At 40.6% G+C, this 19496-nt stretch overlaps 1 protein-coding gene across 1 annotated transcript in view; it reads right to left on the bottom strand.

Annotated features, from left to right (window-relative positions):
- LOC122804426 (ubiquitin-like protein FUBI) overlaps positions 1–19496 on the bottom strand; it is a 398529-nt gene that overhangs the window by 328451 nt on the left and 50582 nt on the right. The window lies entirely within an intron of this gene.

Consider the following 19496-nt stretch of genomic DNA (forward strand, 5'->3'; position numbering starts at 1 on the left):
ATATGCAGTCTGGCATGTGGGACCAAGATTATGCATGATGCCATGAAGCCCAAGGCATGCAGTACTTTTCTTGCTGTTTGTTCTGCTTTGCTAATGCCAAGAAGTAAAGAGGGAGTTGTTTTTGTTTTTCTGCCGTTAGGAATGCCATTTGTTTTACTGTGTCCAATTCCGCACCCAAGAATGTTCTTGCTTGGGATGGTATCAGTCTTGACTTCTGTAAATTGACTGTGTATCCCAGGGCTTGTAGTAAGCAAATGACTCTTTGTAAGTCTATTGTCAGCTTGCTTTTGTTGTCTGCTTGTAACAGGCAGTCGTCCAGGTATGGATAAATTTGGATTCCCTGTAGCCTGCAGTGAGCGATTACTGATGCCAGGCATTTTGTGAATACTCTGGGCGCAGTAGATAAGCCAAAGGGCAATGCTGAGAATTGATAATGCTCTGATCCTGCAAGAAATCTGAGGTATCTTCTGCAATTTGGTCGTATGGGGACGTGCAGGTATGCCTCCTTGAGATCTAGAGTTACCAGCCAACACTCCTTGCCCAGCATGGGAAGAAGTTGCTGTAGGGTCAGCATTTTGAATTTTGGGACAATGATGTATGTGTTTAAGACGGACAGGTCGAGAATAGGTCTCCAACTTTTCTCTTTCCTTTGTACTAGGAAGAGTCTGGAGTAGAATCCTTTGCCCTGTTCTGTTATAGGTACTCTTTCCACAGCTCTCATCTTTGTTAATTCCGCTATCTGCTTTAGAGCTTCTGTTTTTTTATTTGGAGGTAGGTTTGGCATTCCTCTTTTTACTGGTAAGGTGTGGAAGTGGAACCTGTAGCCTTGGTCTATGGTTTGCAAAATCCACTTGTCTTTTGTGATATAGTGCCAATTTTTTGAAAATATGGCTAACTTTCCGCCTAAAGGTGCTGCTATTTGCTCCCTGGTAGGCGGTGTCAGAGCCAAGTCACTGCGATTGTCCTGTTGTAGTGGCAGTGGTTGTGTCTGTGCCTCGGTTATTGCCTTGCCACTGTCGTCCTCTGTAGGCACCTCCTCTGGATTGATTTCTGCCTCTAGAGCGTCTATAACTGCCTCAGATTTTGAGGAGTCTGGAAAGGACCAATTTTTGGCAGGCCAGTTCCTGCTAAACCTTGGGGGCTGAACCTGTAAGAAATCCTTAACTGTTTGTACAGATTTTGCCTTCTCTTCCATTTTCTTCATTACTTGCTGAGCAGGTGTACCAAATAGACTGGTCTTATCCATAGGAGCATCTAACAGCTTTGCTTTAACATGATCCGGCAAGGCCTGTTCTTTCAACCATGCATGCCTTCTTATCACTGTGCCAGTCATGGCTGATCTAAATGAAGCCTCCAGTGCATCATAGCCACATTTTAAAGAATGGTTACTAACCTGTTGGATGTTATTTACCATTTCTAAAACATATTTCTTATCTAAGGAGTCAGAGGACAGCTTCTTAGTTAACTGATCAAGCATAAACTCTTGGTATTGGATCATATGAAACTGACAGTTTAAAGCTCTAGCTGAGAGAGTAGCAGAGGTGTAAACTTTTTCCCCCATCTCTAAGGACCTGGATTCCCTTTCAGAAGGAATAGGGTTTTGCTGAGGTCGAGGCTACTGCCTTAGGCCCCTGGGATATAGTCTCAGGATCTGCAAGTGGGGCCTTGTATAGGTGGTGATGAGTGTCTGGCACCCTGTAAAATCTATCTGGTTTGGCAGGGGCTGGAGGTAAAGTATCAGGAGCGGTGCAAACATCATTAAACGCATCATCCACAACAGGCAGTACTGGAGGTATAGCTAAGGGCCTGTGTTGTGGTAAGTGCAGAAAAGTCCTAAGCCTTTTTCTTGAATCTGAGAAATCTTGTCCCTGCCATTGGAATTGTTCTCTCATGGCATGTAAGGTTTCCCCAAAGGAAAATTCTTCTGGTGGAGAGGCAGATGGAATGGATTCTTCAGCATCTGAATCTTCATAAGTAGAAAAAGGAGCCTCTGGCTGGTCTGTAATGTCTGAGTCATCCGCAGAATCAGAGGACACTGGCTCAGGGGGCTCTGCCCTAGATCTCTTTTCTGGGGGCTGAGAGGCCCTGTCTGGGTGAGATTGGGATCCTCTAATTAAGGATATTAAATCCTCTGCCAGAGTAAGCATTTGTGAACTAGAAGTGGGCCTGTGTGAAGGGGGCTTAACAGGCACTGATTTAACAGTTTTGGCTGCTTTAGCCCTGGCAAAGGCCTTAATAGACATGGCTGCAGGAGGCCTAGCAGCACCACGTGCTGTGGTAGAGACATCCAAAGGGATGGTGTCTGATAAAACACTAGGAACCACAGTAGTAGGCAAAACTTCTGAGGCCGATTCAACTAAGGTAGCAGGAGCCTCAGTAGTAGTCATGGATTCGGCTGAAGATTGACCGGCTTTCGGTTTCGGCGAAACAGAGACACTGCTTGCTTAACCGTGGTTTCGGCGAAACCGGACCGCGAGTGTCGGTCTTTTCTTTGTGTTTTTAACAATTTGGGTAGTCAGAGGATCAGCGGCATAATGTATGCAAAATCTGAGCCGAAAACTGTTCAGCAACTCCGACAGAGCCTAAGCGTTCGTCGGTTGAAGGAAGCACAGGCCGAACAGGCTGCTACGTCGTGGTCTGGGCCTAAGCAAGGCAGGCAGTAAGAGTGGAAATCTTTATGAGGTATTTGTTTCCCCACAAGTTACAGTTATTGACTTTTTCTGACATCGGGCTGAGGCAAGAAAGAGTCCCCACGGGTACTTAGCTTTTAGAAGTCTTCAAAGTAGTATTCGGTAGTAGTAATCTCTGGATCTGACCGACCGGCACTTGCGAACAGCTTCTGCTTCGGCACCACGCCGCAAGAAAGACTGAGGAAAATGGCGTCGGCTGATGCCTTTATACCCGAAGACCAGCAGAGATGACGTCGGGTGAAGTGCGACATCAGCCGAAGCCGGACCCGGACTTTGGAATCCGGCCGACCGAGGGGCTGCCTGACGACAGGACAACCCATTTGTTATGACTGCAGATGCATCCTTGAAGGACATCAATGTATCCCTAAACCAAACGTTACAGGTTACAAATGTCTGGATCGAAGCTCATCATCACTGTAGATTCCTCTTTCCTTTTAATGGCTTTCCAAATCTCAATCTCTAAATATTAAAAGGCTCACTGCCAATTATTCGTTGTAGGGCCTTTTACAGAGGTAATCAATCCAGACAGACTAGCAACATGCGTCAGAGGTGATTTTTTGGTTAACATTTATATCCTCAAAGTAGGGGCACATGTGTGTGGTCTTCTCTGGGAAGATGTCCAAGGTGTGGTGACACTCCCTGGGGTGGATCACTTACAATGTTTAATAAACCTCCTGTAGTAAAAAAATTTCAACCATGTCCAGCTATTTCAAAATCTTGTTTATCATAAAAAAACATCAGAAACCAAGGTCTTTAGTTTTCCTAGTGAGCCAGCACTTTCACAAGCATGCTTAATCAGATCTCCCCTTATTGTTTACAACCTTTGAAATAAATTATCCACAAACATTAGAGGGCTCCCACTACAAGGGAGGGAAGAGCTACTGGCCAAGGCTTTCCTACACCACAGTGCCTTTTTTAGGCATACACTAACCACTACACTATTACACTACAAGCAATAGTGTAGCTGTTAGAGCATATGCCTTGCATGTAGTCATTCATTGTTAAGAGCCTCACCAAAGCTATTTTCCCTTTTTTTTAGGCAATGTCACAAAAACAAAATACAACAAAATTATCCTCACAACCCTAAGGTTATGCTGCTAAATGCTAGGGGCATAAATCCTAAACTGCACTCGCTGGAAACCATCCTTGCCATGGAAGGTGCAGAAATCTCTGCAGTCAGAGACCTGGTTCAAGGCTGCAAAGAATACCCCAGCCATACCAGGCTACAATGCCTTCTATATGTTCAGACCACAAAACGTTCATGAAAACGAACCATCAATATTCAAGAGATTGTTACTCCCATGTACAAAACTATAGGAAAGACCCCTTTTCCAAGTCATCATCCGCTATAGATCCCCTCCATGAACCTATCCACACTGCCTACTTGGATCCACTTGAGTAGCTCAAAATACAACCACACACCATGGCTATGGGTGACCCAACTACCACTCCATAGACAGAGTGGTTCTGTGTACAAAACACTCCCTCAAAGGTTCTTGGAATTAGTTGGCACCCCCACAAGGGGCCCAAATGTAATAGCATCAGACCCCCCCCCCCCCGCCAAGAAATTAGGCTAAACTTCTCCACAGCCTCTTATGAAAAGGCATTAATAGCTTCAAAGCTCCTATCCCCACTAATGGCAAGGGCACCTAGTGTGATATTATACCAATGCATTTTATATCTATACATTTGTGTGGACTGCCATTCTGGATAGGACCAAAGCAAGATGCTAAAGAGAAAAAAAAAAAAAAAAAAAGCCTGCCTGGTGGACATCCACCATAAACCAGTTATATATAGGAAGAAACTGCTGTCCAAGAGCAAGAAGGAACAATCTTAGAACTGGAAGCTCACCACTCTCAACTTGAGCAAGAAAATAAGACATCTTGTAAAGTCCCCTAAAGTCAACTACAAAAACTAGATTTGCATACTTAGCTACATCCAAAACTTTAAAAGAAAAGCCCATATTTGCACTGAACTGGTAGCGAATGGTACCACATATACTGAACTGGAGGAAATGGCCAACCTGCTAGCAGACAGGTTCGGTGAAAGCTTCTCCACCCAGTCCCTGCCACATATACCCCAAAAAACACCTACTCTCCACCAAAAATCTCTAAAGAGCAGGTCTTAACCTATTTCTCCAAGGCCAAAATCATAGCCTTTATGGGTCTGAAACATCCCAGGCTGTGTTCTCAATGGTTTAAAACAGGAAAGCAACACCATCTGGTACTCTTCAACCACAGCCTAAGCCAGTGATGGCGAACCTATGACATGTCTAGTGTTCACTACACCAGTTACCAAAGAAAATGAAAAATACAAGTAATGTGTGACCCTGTATTTGTCCATTAAAACTCAACAAAAAAAGTGATTGCATTGATTTGATTAACATCAGGCAATGTGTTCCATATTTTCAGTTAAATTCAAAATTACTATTAAAATTAGGATCATTTTTGGTGCACTATTTTAAGCCCAATATCAGTGTGCATATTCTCTATTGTAATTCATTGATTTTTCATTTACTTTTATAATACATAACACATGATTGGACTATTGTTTTAAATATGTGAAGAATGCTCTTCTGTTCTGACACGGCAGCAGAGTAGAGAGGCATTCAAAATTTGACAGATCCCAAAAGGTTCACCATCATTGGCCCAAGGCTGTTTTTGAATGGAACACAGCTATCATCATCCCCTTGCACAAGGGGGGGGGGTGCATACACAGATCCTGTGAACTATAGGCCCAACCAGCCTTACCTGCAAGGCCATGAAGAGAATCATGGACCTAATCAACAAGGATATAAGAGAGGGTCAAACTGACCCAACCCAGCTTGGTTTTGTTAAAGGGATATCCTGCCTGTTTAACCTTGTGGACTTTTGACAGTCGCCTAAGCCCCGGACAAAGGCAAATTTGTGCATATGGCCTACCTAGACATGGCCAATGCCTTTGACACAATCCCCCACTCCGGCATCAATAATAAACTCCCCCAGCTGGGGTCAACCTATATACACAGTCAGGTGGGTTGCAAATTGGCTCCATCAGCAGACCAGTTACTAAATGACTGGTACCAAAGTCATGGTCAAACTCAATGCAAAATAAATGCATTGTCAGCTTTGGCAAAGGCAATGTCCCTATAGATTACCATAACACCCTAAGCTCTAAATCATTGGAAAGACATTTGGGCACAGGTTTGACAGCAACCTTACTTTTGATCACCATGTCTACACAGTGGTAAGGAAGGCCTTCTATGTTGCTCACCTCAAACAAGGGCAGAGCTTCTAGAACAAAACAGGTTATAACCCCTGTACTCTTCCTTCAAGCCAATAAAAGTACAATGCTCCCTTTGGTATGCATCTAAACAGGCACCTGCAGCAACTGGAGACCCGAAATGTTCCTCAAAGAAAGTTTTGGGGTCTTCAGCACACATCTTACATGGACAGACTGAAATCACTGTCACTATAACTCTACTGTATAGACTACTCAGAGGCAACCTGTACCTTGTATACAGAGCAACCTCCGATACTGCCTTAATGGAAATGCTGCACAGGCGCAAGTCAAATGGTACACTATTCACCCTTCTCTAGGGACCTTAACCTACCATGCGACATCAACAGGACTTTGAGACAGGCATCTCCCACAGGTTACCTCTCCTCTGGAATAAAACTTCCAATACAGGTTAAACAGCCACTTAACCCTTTTAAGGTAAACTTGTACAATTGGATGGGAAAAACATACTATAACTAGACCCTTAAAGGAACAAGGTTTGAACTTGGCTAGGCTTGTAAGGACCCTAGGGCCATTAGTCTAGTTAACGCCTATGAACCTACATACTCAAACCACCACTGGTTAATAAAATTAAATGAAAACTGCAAGAGTCAAGAGGAGGCTTTGACTAAGACACTGAAGTTGGGTAGAAGTTGGTTACCTGAGAAATAGTTAAGAAATGACTTTCAGAGCAGTCCTTGGTCGATTGTGGTTGGTCTTTGCTTTGGCTTATTAGCAGCAGTACAAAGAACTGCCTGCTCACACCCTTGTTCTCCCCTCCCCTTTCCCTGTTTATTACCTTAAGACAATCCCAAAGTTATTACCTGTGGCAGGCACCATTTTTAAAACTACAACCACCCTTGTCACCATCATATGTTCATTTATCAGTTAACAGTTACCCGATTGTTTCCAGCCCCCTCATAACTAACAGGGTCTCTGCTTCGCTCCCCACCCTGCCCCCTATTCCCTCCCACCCCCAGTGGTCCCACCTTTACACTCAAACTCCTCCCAGCTTTCCAGTAGCCAACCACAGTGCTAACCCAACACTACCTCCTCCATCTTCCCACTACTATCACACCTCAACTAACATGTACAAGCATACCTTACCTATGCTCACTGCATGCACTCTCCTTGCATATCTTGCATCCTACCAAAGCTCCATCATTCCCCCACTCAACCACTACCACTGTACTACTACACCATTCATGTCTCACCCTCACTCAGCTCCCCTCCCACCAACTCAACATCCCTATGCACCCCCCCACATATTCTACGAACTACATTACTCGAGCATAAAGCATCCCTACAACTTAACACAGTAACCCTCCCACCATACCCATTACCCAAAGAGCACAATCATAATGTTTCCCTTATAAACAAACACATTCAAAAACTGAGAAAACGAATAACCTCATGCATATCTAAAACTAGCCCCAAGTGGAGATCTCCACCCAACCCTGGCCCTACCATCTCCAACCCCAATCCTCATAAGACTAGAAACCACAACTTCTCCCACATTACAGCCAATAGAAAGTGACTTCCTTCTACTAAGCCTAAATATTAGAAGTATATACAACAAAGTCCATGAACTCCATGCCACCAGACTTGTACTCCCCAGATAGTCATCTGGACAGAAACCTGGCTAAAACCTCACATTACCAGTGAGCAAATACTCCCTACAGGTTATGGCATACTAAGCAGACCGGCTAAACAAGAAAGGAGGCGGTGTAGCTATAAATACTTAAACAGCATCTAAACATCCAGATCTTAAAATAATCAGCTCCACAAATAGACAATGAAGAAATACATACCAACCTCAAAATAAACAAAAACATAATTGGATGCTACTTCCCACCTGGCCAAAAAACATCCCTCCACTAGAAAACCTCCTCAGCTGGTCTACCCACCATCTCCCAAGAAACTATAATTTTAGGCGATTTCAATATTGACTGGCAATCCTGTTCTGGCAACCATCCCACCCATCATGTAAACCTTCATGGCTTCACCCAACTAGTTCAGTAGCCGACCAGGATAAATAAAAACTCCAGCAAGCACACTACCTTGGACTGGATACTAGTCAGTAAGAGCCCCCAGTCATATATAACAGGCTGCTTATCAGATGGCCTCAGTGATCACTCCAACATTCCTACTCAAAAATTACCTATACCAAGCTAAACCGGTCATACCGTCAAATATGTAAAAAAATAAACTTTAACCCACTCACATTCATCTCATCCCTCAAAGAATGCAACTGGCATCCTCTAAAGTACCTCAGTCTTGATGCAGTGAATTCTTTAATACTACCTTCCTGAGCATCCTTAATTACCATGCCGCCATAAGACTTTCCAGAATCAAAGCACAACCCTCCCCATGGCTACAGAAAACCACCAAGTCAGAAATGAAAAACAGGGATAAAGCCTGGGGAGCACTGGCGCAAAATCAAAACCCCCTCAACTAGACAGAAATTACTAGAACTACACAGTCAAAAAGCTAATAAACAGGACAAATTCCAACACTACCAGTCTGCCCTAGAATCCTCCAAACACAGCCACAAACAATTCTGGTCCTCCATAAACTCCATCCTCCACCCAGGTAAAGTCAGTACCCCTCCTCCTAACATCCCTCACTCCTCAGAAAATATGGCTAACTCATTCACACAAACCATATTATCACTAGCTAAACACAACCCCCCTCCAACCCACACCTTCAACTACCATCTCCCCACTGCCTTCTTTGTCTCCTGTACCTACCTCAAACATAGAAAAAAAAACTAACTAAACTTAAGCCCACCAGATTAGCAGACAACCTCCCAAGTGAATACATACAAATCGCAAATGATGCTCTGGTTAATCAAGATGGATACTGGGTAGGCCAATCTGTCAGAAAGTTACATTCCCACACTGGAAAGTATCACAATTCCCCTCCACAAAGGCAGACCCTCCACAGAACTAACCAATTACCACCCCATAGCTATTCTCTCTCCACTCTCAAATACTAGAGAGATGCATACACTCAGGTCTGACTACCTCCTTACCAACAACCTCCTTTCCAACACTCAGCATGGTTTCCGACCAAGCCATAGCACCACTGCCTTACTCTCCTTGACCAACACTATCCTTAAGCATAAAAAAATGGCTCTCTCCTCTACTTTCCGAGATCTAAAGCATTTGACATGGTCCCACACAAACAACTCATCTCAGCCATCAACCTATCCTTCTCAGTCACCAGCTGGTTTCAGAGTTACCTGCCTGACTCTGAACAATCCATTGTATGGCAGAATGACATCTCCCCAACTACCTGCCTCCACAGGGGTTCCTGGATCCTGGATAGATCCTTGGACCCCTACTGTTCTGTTTTCACAAATCTAGCCTCTGCCACCAAACATGGCACACTTGTACAATATGCAGATAATCTGCTCAGCCCAGTCCCTACCCAAACTGCAGTCACACAGGAAGCCTTTTCCTCTGTTGAAACTTGGTTATCCGATGCCAAATTAATACTCAACCCAAACAACTAAACTACTCGTCTTCCAACCCAAACACTCTCACTTTAAACATCACAGCAAGACAAGACCACTATATACCAAACTGAACACACAAAATTGCTAGGGAGTGGAAATAGACAAACTAAAATTTGACATTCACATATCCATGACCATAAAAAAAGTCCACAAAAAAACTAGGAGCGCTACACAGAAATAAGCAACTTCTTACCAAAGCAGCAAAGATTTCAATAGCAAATTCCCACCTTACCTCCACCCTACTTTGCCTCTCTAATATATACCAACCTAAGGCAATGTGATCTAAGCAAGCTAGAGACCTGCTACAACAAAAAATCGCCAAATTCACCACAGGGGCATCCTACTGTAGTCATCACAATCTCACTTGCTTTACTGGGCTGGCTTGAACTCCCTCACCTCCTTCAATGGTATCAACTCGCTCGCCCACAAACCAGTAAACCATCCACCAAAAGTCCCATCCCTCCAGAATCTACTCCAACCCTATCGCACCACCAGACCACTAAGATCCAGCAACAAGTGTCACTTGCAGATCACTAAAGCCAATAACTCTGCTTTTTTCGTACTTTGGATAGTATTGTATGTAGTAGTTGTGAAAGGCTTATCAATGAAAGTGCTTTCGTATCTCATTATCTGATGAAGTCTGTCATTGGAGACGAAAACGCAATTTTGTCAAGAGCGTTAATCTGCAGTTTTTATATGTTCGTGTCTTACTTGGTGGAATTAAACAGTGGAACCTTTGCTGGTGTGTTTCCTGCCTTCTACTAGGCTGTTTTGGATTTTTTTCTTGGTTTTTGGTCGTTTTTCTGCTGGTGAAGCACTATTCTCTTGCACCATAGCCAAATTATGAAACTCCCTCCCACCCACAATTACCTCCATACCATCATGCACCCACTTCAAAACTTAGCGCACCTAAACATGCTGGCTATGCCCTTACAACTCCCACTCTAATATCACCCACCCCATCCAACCACTGCCTTCCTTTCCACTCCACTAACTACCTTGATAATAGCAAGCTCAGATGCTCACAAGCCAGAACTTATACAGCAGGAACTTCTTGTAACATTCGTTAACGTTGGTTATGTACTTTTTGTACCAAGATTCTAGTTGTCTACTGATGTACTATGTTCTTCATCTGTAAATTTGTAATTGCTATGTAAATTGTTAATCGCTATGTAATCCAATGTAACTGTTTATTTTACCTGTGGAGCTTTCCTCCCCGGGCCTCCACTGAAAATGGACCTACATCGTCGGACACTCCTGGTCAAATATAAATAAAATAAATGTGGGTGGTCAGATTATGGTTTGCTTTTTTGTTTTATGTACTACTGTGCTTTCATATCCAGTGGAGACCACATGGTCCTGCAGAGCCAAATAGTGGTTAAAGTTAGAGCTAGAGACAGACAAAACTCTCAAAACTGGGCTAACATTTACTAAAGTGTCTTCTAAAATTGTGGTTTCTGCCGATCCAGCTATTTTTTTTATAGCCCCTATTAGAACAGCTGCAAATTTCAGTGAGGACCAGGGGGGGGTGAAATCAGGATATGATCATGGACTATTAGAGGCAGAGGACAGTTTTGCAACTGCTGGGGGTCAATGAGTGTAGTGGTGATCAGAGAGGGGCTTAAAATTGTTAAAGAAATGGAGAAGTGCTAAGGGAATAATCTGGGATACTATGGGGGCAAGATGAGAGGTTGCTAGGCAGTATGACACACAAGATCCCCCCCCCATTCTGTCCGTATCCCAGTTTGCCAAAAACATCAAATCACTTTAAAATATTAATACATACATTGTGACATTTGAGGAGTCAAGTGACTAGATACTTTTTTTTTTTAAACCAAAGAAATACTATATCAAAATCTTTACAAACTTTATTAAACCACAGCCCAAATAAATTTAGCATTTACAACTGTGACTTTACCTTGGGGCAAAGTCTGTGGTGTCCACTCAGCTTGAGGCACATCTGCACATGTGTGGTGGTGCAACCATTAAAGTCTATGGACAGAACATATTTTTCCTACACCAACACAAAGTTTAAAGTTCAGTTTTTCCTCAGTGACGTCAGTGTATGGAAACTACTTCTCTTGAAATAAAGCAAGAAAATGCTTGCTAATGGGTAGTCTTTTGGCAGTGTTTGCACTACATACGGTGATCCAAGGGCAAGATCAGAAAAAGCTGGAAAATCACTAACTACTTAACTAAAACTTCTGTCCTGTAAACTGGATTCTCTAACTCACTTAAATATGAGGATTTTCTACATTGTTAGCATTATGTATTAGCATTTGCTACATAACCAGTATTAGGGCCTCATTTTATACAGAGTTTCCCTTTTATGGATTAAACATGCCAGTGAGCACTTATCAGATGCATTTTTCTGAAGTCAAAAAATGCAAACTGCAGGCAAGACACTGGTGCTTTCCCCCTGTTGAAAACAGAAATTTAAGGAATGGGTAGAAGAAATTATGTGAAAAGTTATTACAGAAGATGAATTTCTTCTGAAAATATATTTTATTCTACTCCCCCATCTATATTTTATTCTACTCCCCCATCTATATTTTATTCTACTCCCCCATCTATATTTTATTCTACTCCCCCATCTATATTTTATTCTACTCCCCCATCTATAAAGTGGAGTTTTTAGGATAAAACAAGATATGGTCAAGTAAAAAAATATAGGGACTGAAAGGTTAAACATTGCAGAAGACTGGGAATTCCACAGAACAAGAGGTGCAATTGCAGAGTGCCAAGGAGAAAATGAGGCATCACCTTGATGGTATGGAGTTTAGAAAGGCTGTTAAGCAACTGTTAACTCCACAGCACAACTTTTAGCACAATGGCTCAAGCGACAGAAAGTAGACAGAGCTGTTGCTATATTCTGGGAGCATAGAACAAGGAAAATAACCAGAAATGCTGCAGAGATATCAGAAATATTTCAGACATTTTAGGAAAATCTGAAGAAAAGCAAAGAAATATGAATCAAGGAAAAAATACAAATTGAAATATTTATGGAAGAATTAAAAGTATGCCAAGGCTAGAGATACACAAGGTCCAATAACCAACTGCAAGAATGCAAGAGGATGTAAAAAATGGTGATGTATATTCAATCTACAGGAAAATTCCCAGAAAAAGATTGTTTTCCTGTAGTAGTTGGAAGTTAGGAGGAAGAATGTGCTTAAGATTTGGAATTTATTTTTAACAGTATTTTAAAAGGAGAAGTACCAAAGTAGAGACCCCTCAGATCAGATCCAGCTTCATACAAGCCATTTCAATTCTAAACCATGATTAAAGTGTTTAGGCCTATAATGGCCAAGAGAATGGCAAAGGTGATGCCAAAATTGATAGATATGAATCTGAGCTTTGAAGGGGAGCAAATATTTGATAAAGTTAATGTTAAAATGATTATCCAGAGGGAAGCAAAATGTAAGAAAATACCACTGTTTCTGGTGGGTCTTTAAGCAGAGAAAGCATTTGACAGAGTAAGCTGGGATTTTGAGTAGGGTACTGGAAGCATTTGCATTCCTTGATAAATTAAAATGATGAAACTAAAAGGTTGATTAGGATACAAGGATGAGGTAAAAAAAAAAAAAAAATTTAAGAGTGAGGGTATTCTCCCTGAAGTTTTGTTTGAGCAGAGGAATCCGGCGGGGGTGTCCTTTCCCCTTTGTGTTACATTCAGAACCACTGGCAAAGAAAATAAGGGAATCAGAAATTCAAAGATATAATCTGTATGGTACTCAAAGAAAAGTTGAGTTTATTTACAGAGAATATTTTATACCTGAAAAATAAAAGGACACTTAATGCTGTGGAATATTCTCAGTTTCAGGTCTTTTCAGGATACAAACTTAAAATGTTAAAACAAAGACAATAGCTGTTTATGCACCCACACACAAATTGGTATAGCAATGCTCATATTTATGGGGTCATGATAAAGTACTTAATAGTATGAATTAAAAAGGATTCTGTATGCCAGCCAAGGATATGGGAGACAAAATAAAAAAAATCTGGAAGCCGGTTTCAATCTACGGATGGAAAGATACAGTGAAATTGTTTTTAGTCTCTCTAGTTTTTATCCAGAGGTCATGCATATATTTTTTTTAATCAGAAGTGAACAGCAATTAAAAAAAAGTTAAACGATTTTATTCGGGAGGGAAAGAGGAAAGCATCAAGTGGGTTAACATGATCCTTCCAATAGAACAAGGTGGTTTGGGATTGCCTGATTTAAAGGGCTATTTCAGGGCTATACAGTTAAGGCTCCTATACATATACAAGCAACAAGTTATAATTCAAAGTGAAAAGGGATAATGATGAAAAATGAGGAGCCTAAAAAAAAAGATACTGGATGAAGATGTTCAAGGAGAATAGCCACACAGATTACATTCATAAAGTAGCAGAAATTATTCTATGAACCAAGCCAACACAGATGGAGAAAGGAGATTCTACCAGTAGGGATAACTGCAATTAGGGTACACAGAAAAGGCAAGAGTGGACGGGAATTTACTGGAGAAGACTGGCAAAGGATCCAAGGTATTAGGAGCAAATAATTAGAAGGAAAGGTAATAGAATGGAAATAGGCCAATAATTTGGACTGCAGGCTAGATATTGCCCTCTCTACCAATGAGACTAGACAAAAAAAGAGAAAGAAAGAGAATCATAAGCAAAACACCAGCACTTTAGAGGTTTTAGTAAAATCTAGAATAGAAGCTGCTGTAAAAACAGGATAATTATTAGTGTATATGAAATATTGCAGGATAAATATAGAAACAGAAAGTTAAAAAGGACTGGGAAGGAAATACAATGGATGAGGGAATGTATGTATGAATCCCAAATATGAAACCAAGTCTAGAAGATTTAGGATCTTTGCTTGGGAAATATTTGCATAGTTTTTTTTTCTCTCGCTGCAAGCGGACTCCAAAGAATTCTTCAGATAGATTGCAAACTGAGGTGTGATGAGAAAGAGGCAACTGGAACATAGAGTATGAGTTGGCAGACTTAAGTCCCTGCAGACTACTAATATCAAGAAGTACTAGGTGAGCAAAATGGTATAATTACAGAAATGATTTTCTGAGGTGTGATACAGAATCAGAATTGCCTAGATATAGTAACGTCTTGTCAAGTTTAGTTCTAGTAGCTTCCAAAAAAGCATTTACTGGAAAATGGAAATGTACTACAATTAGTGAATATAGCAACAAAGACCAAACTGAAGTGGGATCTTTACAAAAAGGGTAGGAGCAAGTTACATAGAACAAATGGGAATTGTGGAACAATACATGCGGAATATAGTTTTGGAGGAGTCAGGATTAAGGGAAGTGAGAAATTTAATGAGCTTAGTGATGTTCGACTGAAAATGAATAGTTAGTTTGCAAGTGAAAATGTCAGTATGGTGTTGGTCTTGGTTCAATAAAAATGTTTGTTAAATAGATGCACTTTGGTCTTCCAAGAGGACTACTCATTGAACAGCAGCTTAACTTCAGATCTCCCAGTGTGAAAACAAACTGGGAAATAGCCAGTTATATTGCCAGCTTTGATAAAATTCACTTACTGGCTAAACAGTACACTGCTTGGATGCCAGCAAAGAAATTAAGAGCCTGAAAGAAAAAAGAAAAAAATACTGAAAGGAAAGAATCCTGCAGCTGTTCAGCAAAAAGTTGCCCAACCTTCAGCTTTGCTGCAAGACATGGCTTGCTATAATCTAAAGGAAAAATATGCCAAATGTGCTCAGAACTGATAAGAAAACACTGGAGTATAAACTCAAAAGGCTGAGAAAAACGAAAGCTTTAAACATTCATGATCTCATAAAAACCACACAAATCAGAGGTCAAAATGAAAAAACCCTCTGGCAGAGTACGAGACTGCTCAGATATTGCAAAAAAATTGCAAAATTAGGGAACAGAGCATTTAACTGAATGTGCACACCGAGTATGCTTCAAATATGGCAATGAGAAAGCAGCCAAAACCATTAGTAAGATGCAAATTTACTAGCAGAAAAATTTGCTTTACAAAACTGTGGTAAAAGGGCAAAGCATTAAAAGTTAAGAGTATCTGTGGAAAAGGATTACCAACTGTATAATTTATTCCAGTAATAAAGGAAGGTAGACAGTCAGGTGTGAGATTCAAGCTGCTATAACCAGTCTTTTGATGGAGAGAAGCACAGAAGTTCAGCAGAAGAACCTGGGGTACCTTTGAATTTAACTGAACTGGAGATGATCAGCAACACAGAAATTAGTGAATAAATGTCAGACTGCTAAGCATCCAATCACATTTGTGAATTAAGTCTGCAAGTAGAAAAGGCTGTCACCGATTTTCTTAAACTTCTAGGGAACTGAAAAGCATTTACCAGACTTCATGTCAGTAATGTTTGGAAGGCTTTGAGGTGAAAAGGAAAAAGGTAACAAAGTAAAAATTTCCGTTAACAGTATTTCTATGAAGAATTGTTTGTTATATAATAAAAGTAGCTCAAAAAAAAGCAAAATTGTATGAAATATTTTTATTTCTTGTACACAATGTTAAAAGTACATGGATTTTTTCCCCCTCATCTTCCATTTTTGGTATTAAGAAATGCTGTCATTACAGTGCAAGAGGAAAAGCTAAACAAAAGCATGTCTAAGTGAAGTCTAATCTTGGGTTATTGAGGTGGGGATGAGGTGTGAAGGCACACAGATCATAATATATGTAAGAACTATGTTTGTTCTCTTACTTTTGCAGAAGGTGAAGGTCTGTATCAAGACCCTTTAACAATTATGTGGAAAAAAAACACTAAATATAATGAAGTTTTCTTTTAGCAATAAAGGTTTCAGCTAGTCTTTCAGGCTGAAACTGAGACTACACTTTTCTCTTGAGTTTCCATGGAGATAAGCTAACAGAGTAACAAGAGACAGAACACTGGTTTCTTCAAGGCAGTTTTCTGAAAGTATGCAAGTTGTTCATCGGGGGGGGGGTGATCAACAGTTGCAGAAACGGGCAATAAGATGATTCTCAGCATGAATAACCAATTTCATGTTAATTAGGGCCTGTGTAGCAGCCATTTGGCACAGATGTTTTATTAGGAAGGGTAAACATTTGAAGGTGTACATAGTTGTGTGCATACATTAAGCTAACAAGTTCTGTGGGCGTTTGGCCTTTTGTTTGTGGGTTTTTATTAAGAAGTCTTGTAAAATGGGATAGGTTCCAATGTTAAGAATAAAGCTCACACATTAATGGGTACATAAAATCACAAAAGCTGGAAACATTTAAAAAAGCTGCCATATACAATGGGTGGGAATAATGGACTTCTTGCCATAATGGTGCCACTTTCCATATTAATCTTGGAATGGTCTTACAGGTACAGAAAAAAGGAAATTATATTAAGAAATGCACAGTGTAAATAGCAATGCTACAGGAGACATTTGTAAAGAAATTAACATGTGAACTTGATAGTATTTTGGGCTTGATAATCTGCAGCATATCAGAGAAAGTAAGTTGTAATTAAATTAATCGCTAGAGATTCTTCAATAGTGATATAGGTAAAAGAGTTATGGTATTAAGAGGCTACTAGTAAGGGATGAGGATTATGCTGGTGTGTACTTTTATTCCACCTACAACTGCTATTAGAGCTTAAAAATTTTGGGAGAAAAATCAGCTTTCAGCAGGAATTACTTTTAGGTAGAGATTGGAATTTGATTTGCAACGAGAATATACTTGGGGGCCTGAAATGGATAATGTAACAAATGACTGTAGATTTCTGGAAAAAATTATGAAAATATTTGACAAGAAAAACATACATTAGTAGGAACTCCAGAGAAGGTACATATTCAAGGTACAATAACGGTTAGACTAAAATACTTCACATGCGCATTTGAGAACTTTGACACATCCAACATAATCAGATCATGTACCAATAACAATCACGATAAAATTCAGGGTAGTGAAGTAAAAGTTGAGACGCTGGCACTTCCGCATCTATTTGTTAAAAAAAAGGAATTTAGGAGACAGTGGAAATTATCTGGGAGTTATTAGGGAAGACAGAATATACTCCAGAAGCTCGAGCTAGTGACAGGGCTAAAAATGAAAGTGTAGTTTTAAAGACTGGGTAGAAATAAGAGATCTGGTTAAGTAGAAAGACTTTAGAGGGGTCGGCAAAGGTTTAAGTATTAAAGTAAGGGGAATCTCTTGGAACAAGAGACAGCACATGCTATAAAGCAACTGTTTCATAAAGTTTGTGCTCTGGAGTTTGTCACAACGACTTGGGCAACAGAAAGGATCATTTGCCAAACTTAGGGAGCCTATAACAAGAAAGATTCTGCAGAAATTAGAGGCATTTTGTAAATTATGAAAATTTGTTTAAAGCAGAAGTGGGGGAAAAAATGTTTCCATTTGTGCTTTATGCAGGACAAATATTCCAAGATTAGAGGTAAATGAGGCTCAACAACCAACAGTTAACACAGAAAAGAAAAATGGTGATGCATAAATCAATCTGTATTGAAGGTTTCAAGGAATAGAGGGTATTCCAGTGGGAGTTTGGAAGCTAGGAGGGAAGAAAACATTGGGAAAATTATGTTTAACACTGTTTTAAAAGGACGGGAGGTATCAACATCCTGGAAAGTGGCTATAACTAAAGATGTTAAAGAGCAACCTGATCCAGCTTCATATAGGCTCATTTCAATTTTAAAACCATGACTATAAAGGTGTTTGCATCTACAGTGGCAAAGGTGATGCCAAAATTGATGGATATGAACCAATGGGGTTTTGTGGAGAGGAGGCATAATTTTAAATTAACCAGTGAAGTTTGACAGTTAAAGCATTGAAGCATTTTATTTGAAAGGGAAAAAGAGCAAAACTCAAGTGGGATAAGTTGATTCTCCCAAAAGAACAAGTATGTTTAGGATTAGCCGATTTGAAGGGATACTTTAGAGCTACAAAATTAACACCTGCACAAAACGGGCAGAAAGCTACAATTCCAAGTGGAAAGTAATGGTAATGAAGCAAGGGGGAAATTGAAATATGGAAAGAAAGGGATTTTGGAAGCAGATCCTTAAGGAGAGTAACAGGTCATGCAATTTTTTTTTTTTCATAAAGCAGCAGAAAGCATACCAAGAACCAAGCCAACACAGAAAACAGAATTGCAATTAAGGGTACAAAGAATAGACAAGAGGGGGAGGTCATGCAATTTTTTTTTTCATAAAGCAGCAGAAAGCATACCAAGAACCAAGCCAACACAGAAAACAGAATTGCAATTAAGGGTACAAAGAATAGACAAGAGGGGACTGGAGTTTAATGGAGGAAGCTGCCAAAGGAAAGACTAGTGTAAAAATCTTGCCATAACCATAGAAGACCATTCTCTTCCATGTTGCAGTATTCAAAACGAGGGATTCTCCATCTAGGTGACCAGAACATCTGGCCAGTATACAAGACTTATTAATGCAAGGCAAGTGGGACATTGCACAAAGACAGCAGGGAGCATAGGCCATAATTGATATCTGCATGTACTATCCTCAGAACTGAATGCCCCAGTCACACCAGTCCAAGGATTAAAAGGAGAGGAAACCATCACCCAGCAAAATACAAGGACCAAGGGGGAAGAAGGGTGGGATAGAATACAGCAACATGAAGAGAACATCTATGGTTAAGGTAAGGTTTTACACAACTACTGTCTCCTATTCCATGTTGCAGTATTCATAACATGAGGGATAGTACCAAAGCACATGAAAGGGCAAGGGAGGAACTCTCCACAAAACTGTGCAGGGACCGCAAAGGCCATCCAGCTTGTAATGTTTGGTAAAGGTGCGGATAGAAAATAATGTAGCTGCCTCCAAGATGGAAGCAGTGTCCAAACCCTTGATAAAGCAACAGCCCTAGTGGAATGAATGTTCAGAGGAAGAGGTTTACCATGGAAAACAAGAGAAATGACCTTTGACATCCATGAAGAAATGGTCTGTTGACACAGGCTTTCCTAGCGCCCTGGGAGTGAAAGGAAACAAAAGTTGCTCTGACTTCTGTTTTATCCAGGGAAAATCTGATTTGGATATGCACATCCAAGGTATGCAACACCTTTCACT

Source organism: Protopterus annectens, chromosome 6.part0 (genome assembly GCF_019279795.1).
Source record: "Protopterus annectens isolate FY-2018-M chromosome 6.part0, PAN1.0, whole genome shotgun sequence".
Classification (NCBI taxonomy): domain Eukaryota; kingdom Metazoa; phylum Chordata; order Ceratodontiformes; family Protopteridae; genus Protopterus; species Protopterus annectens.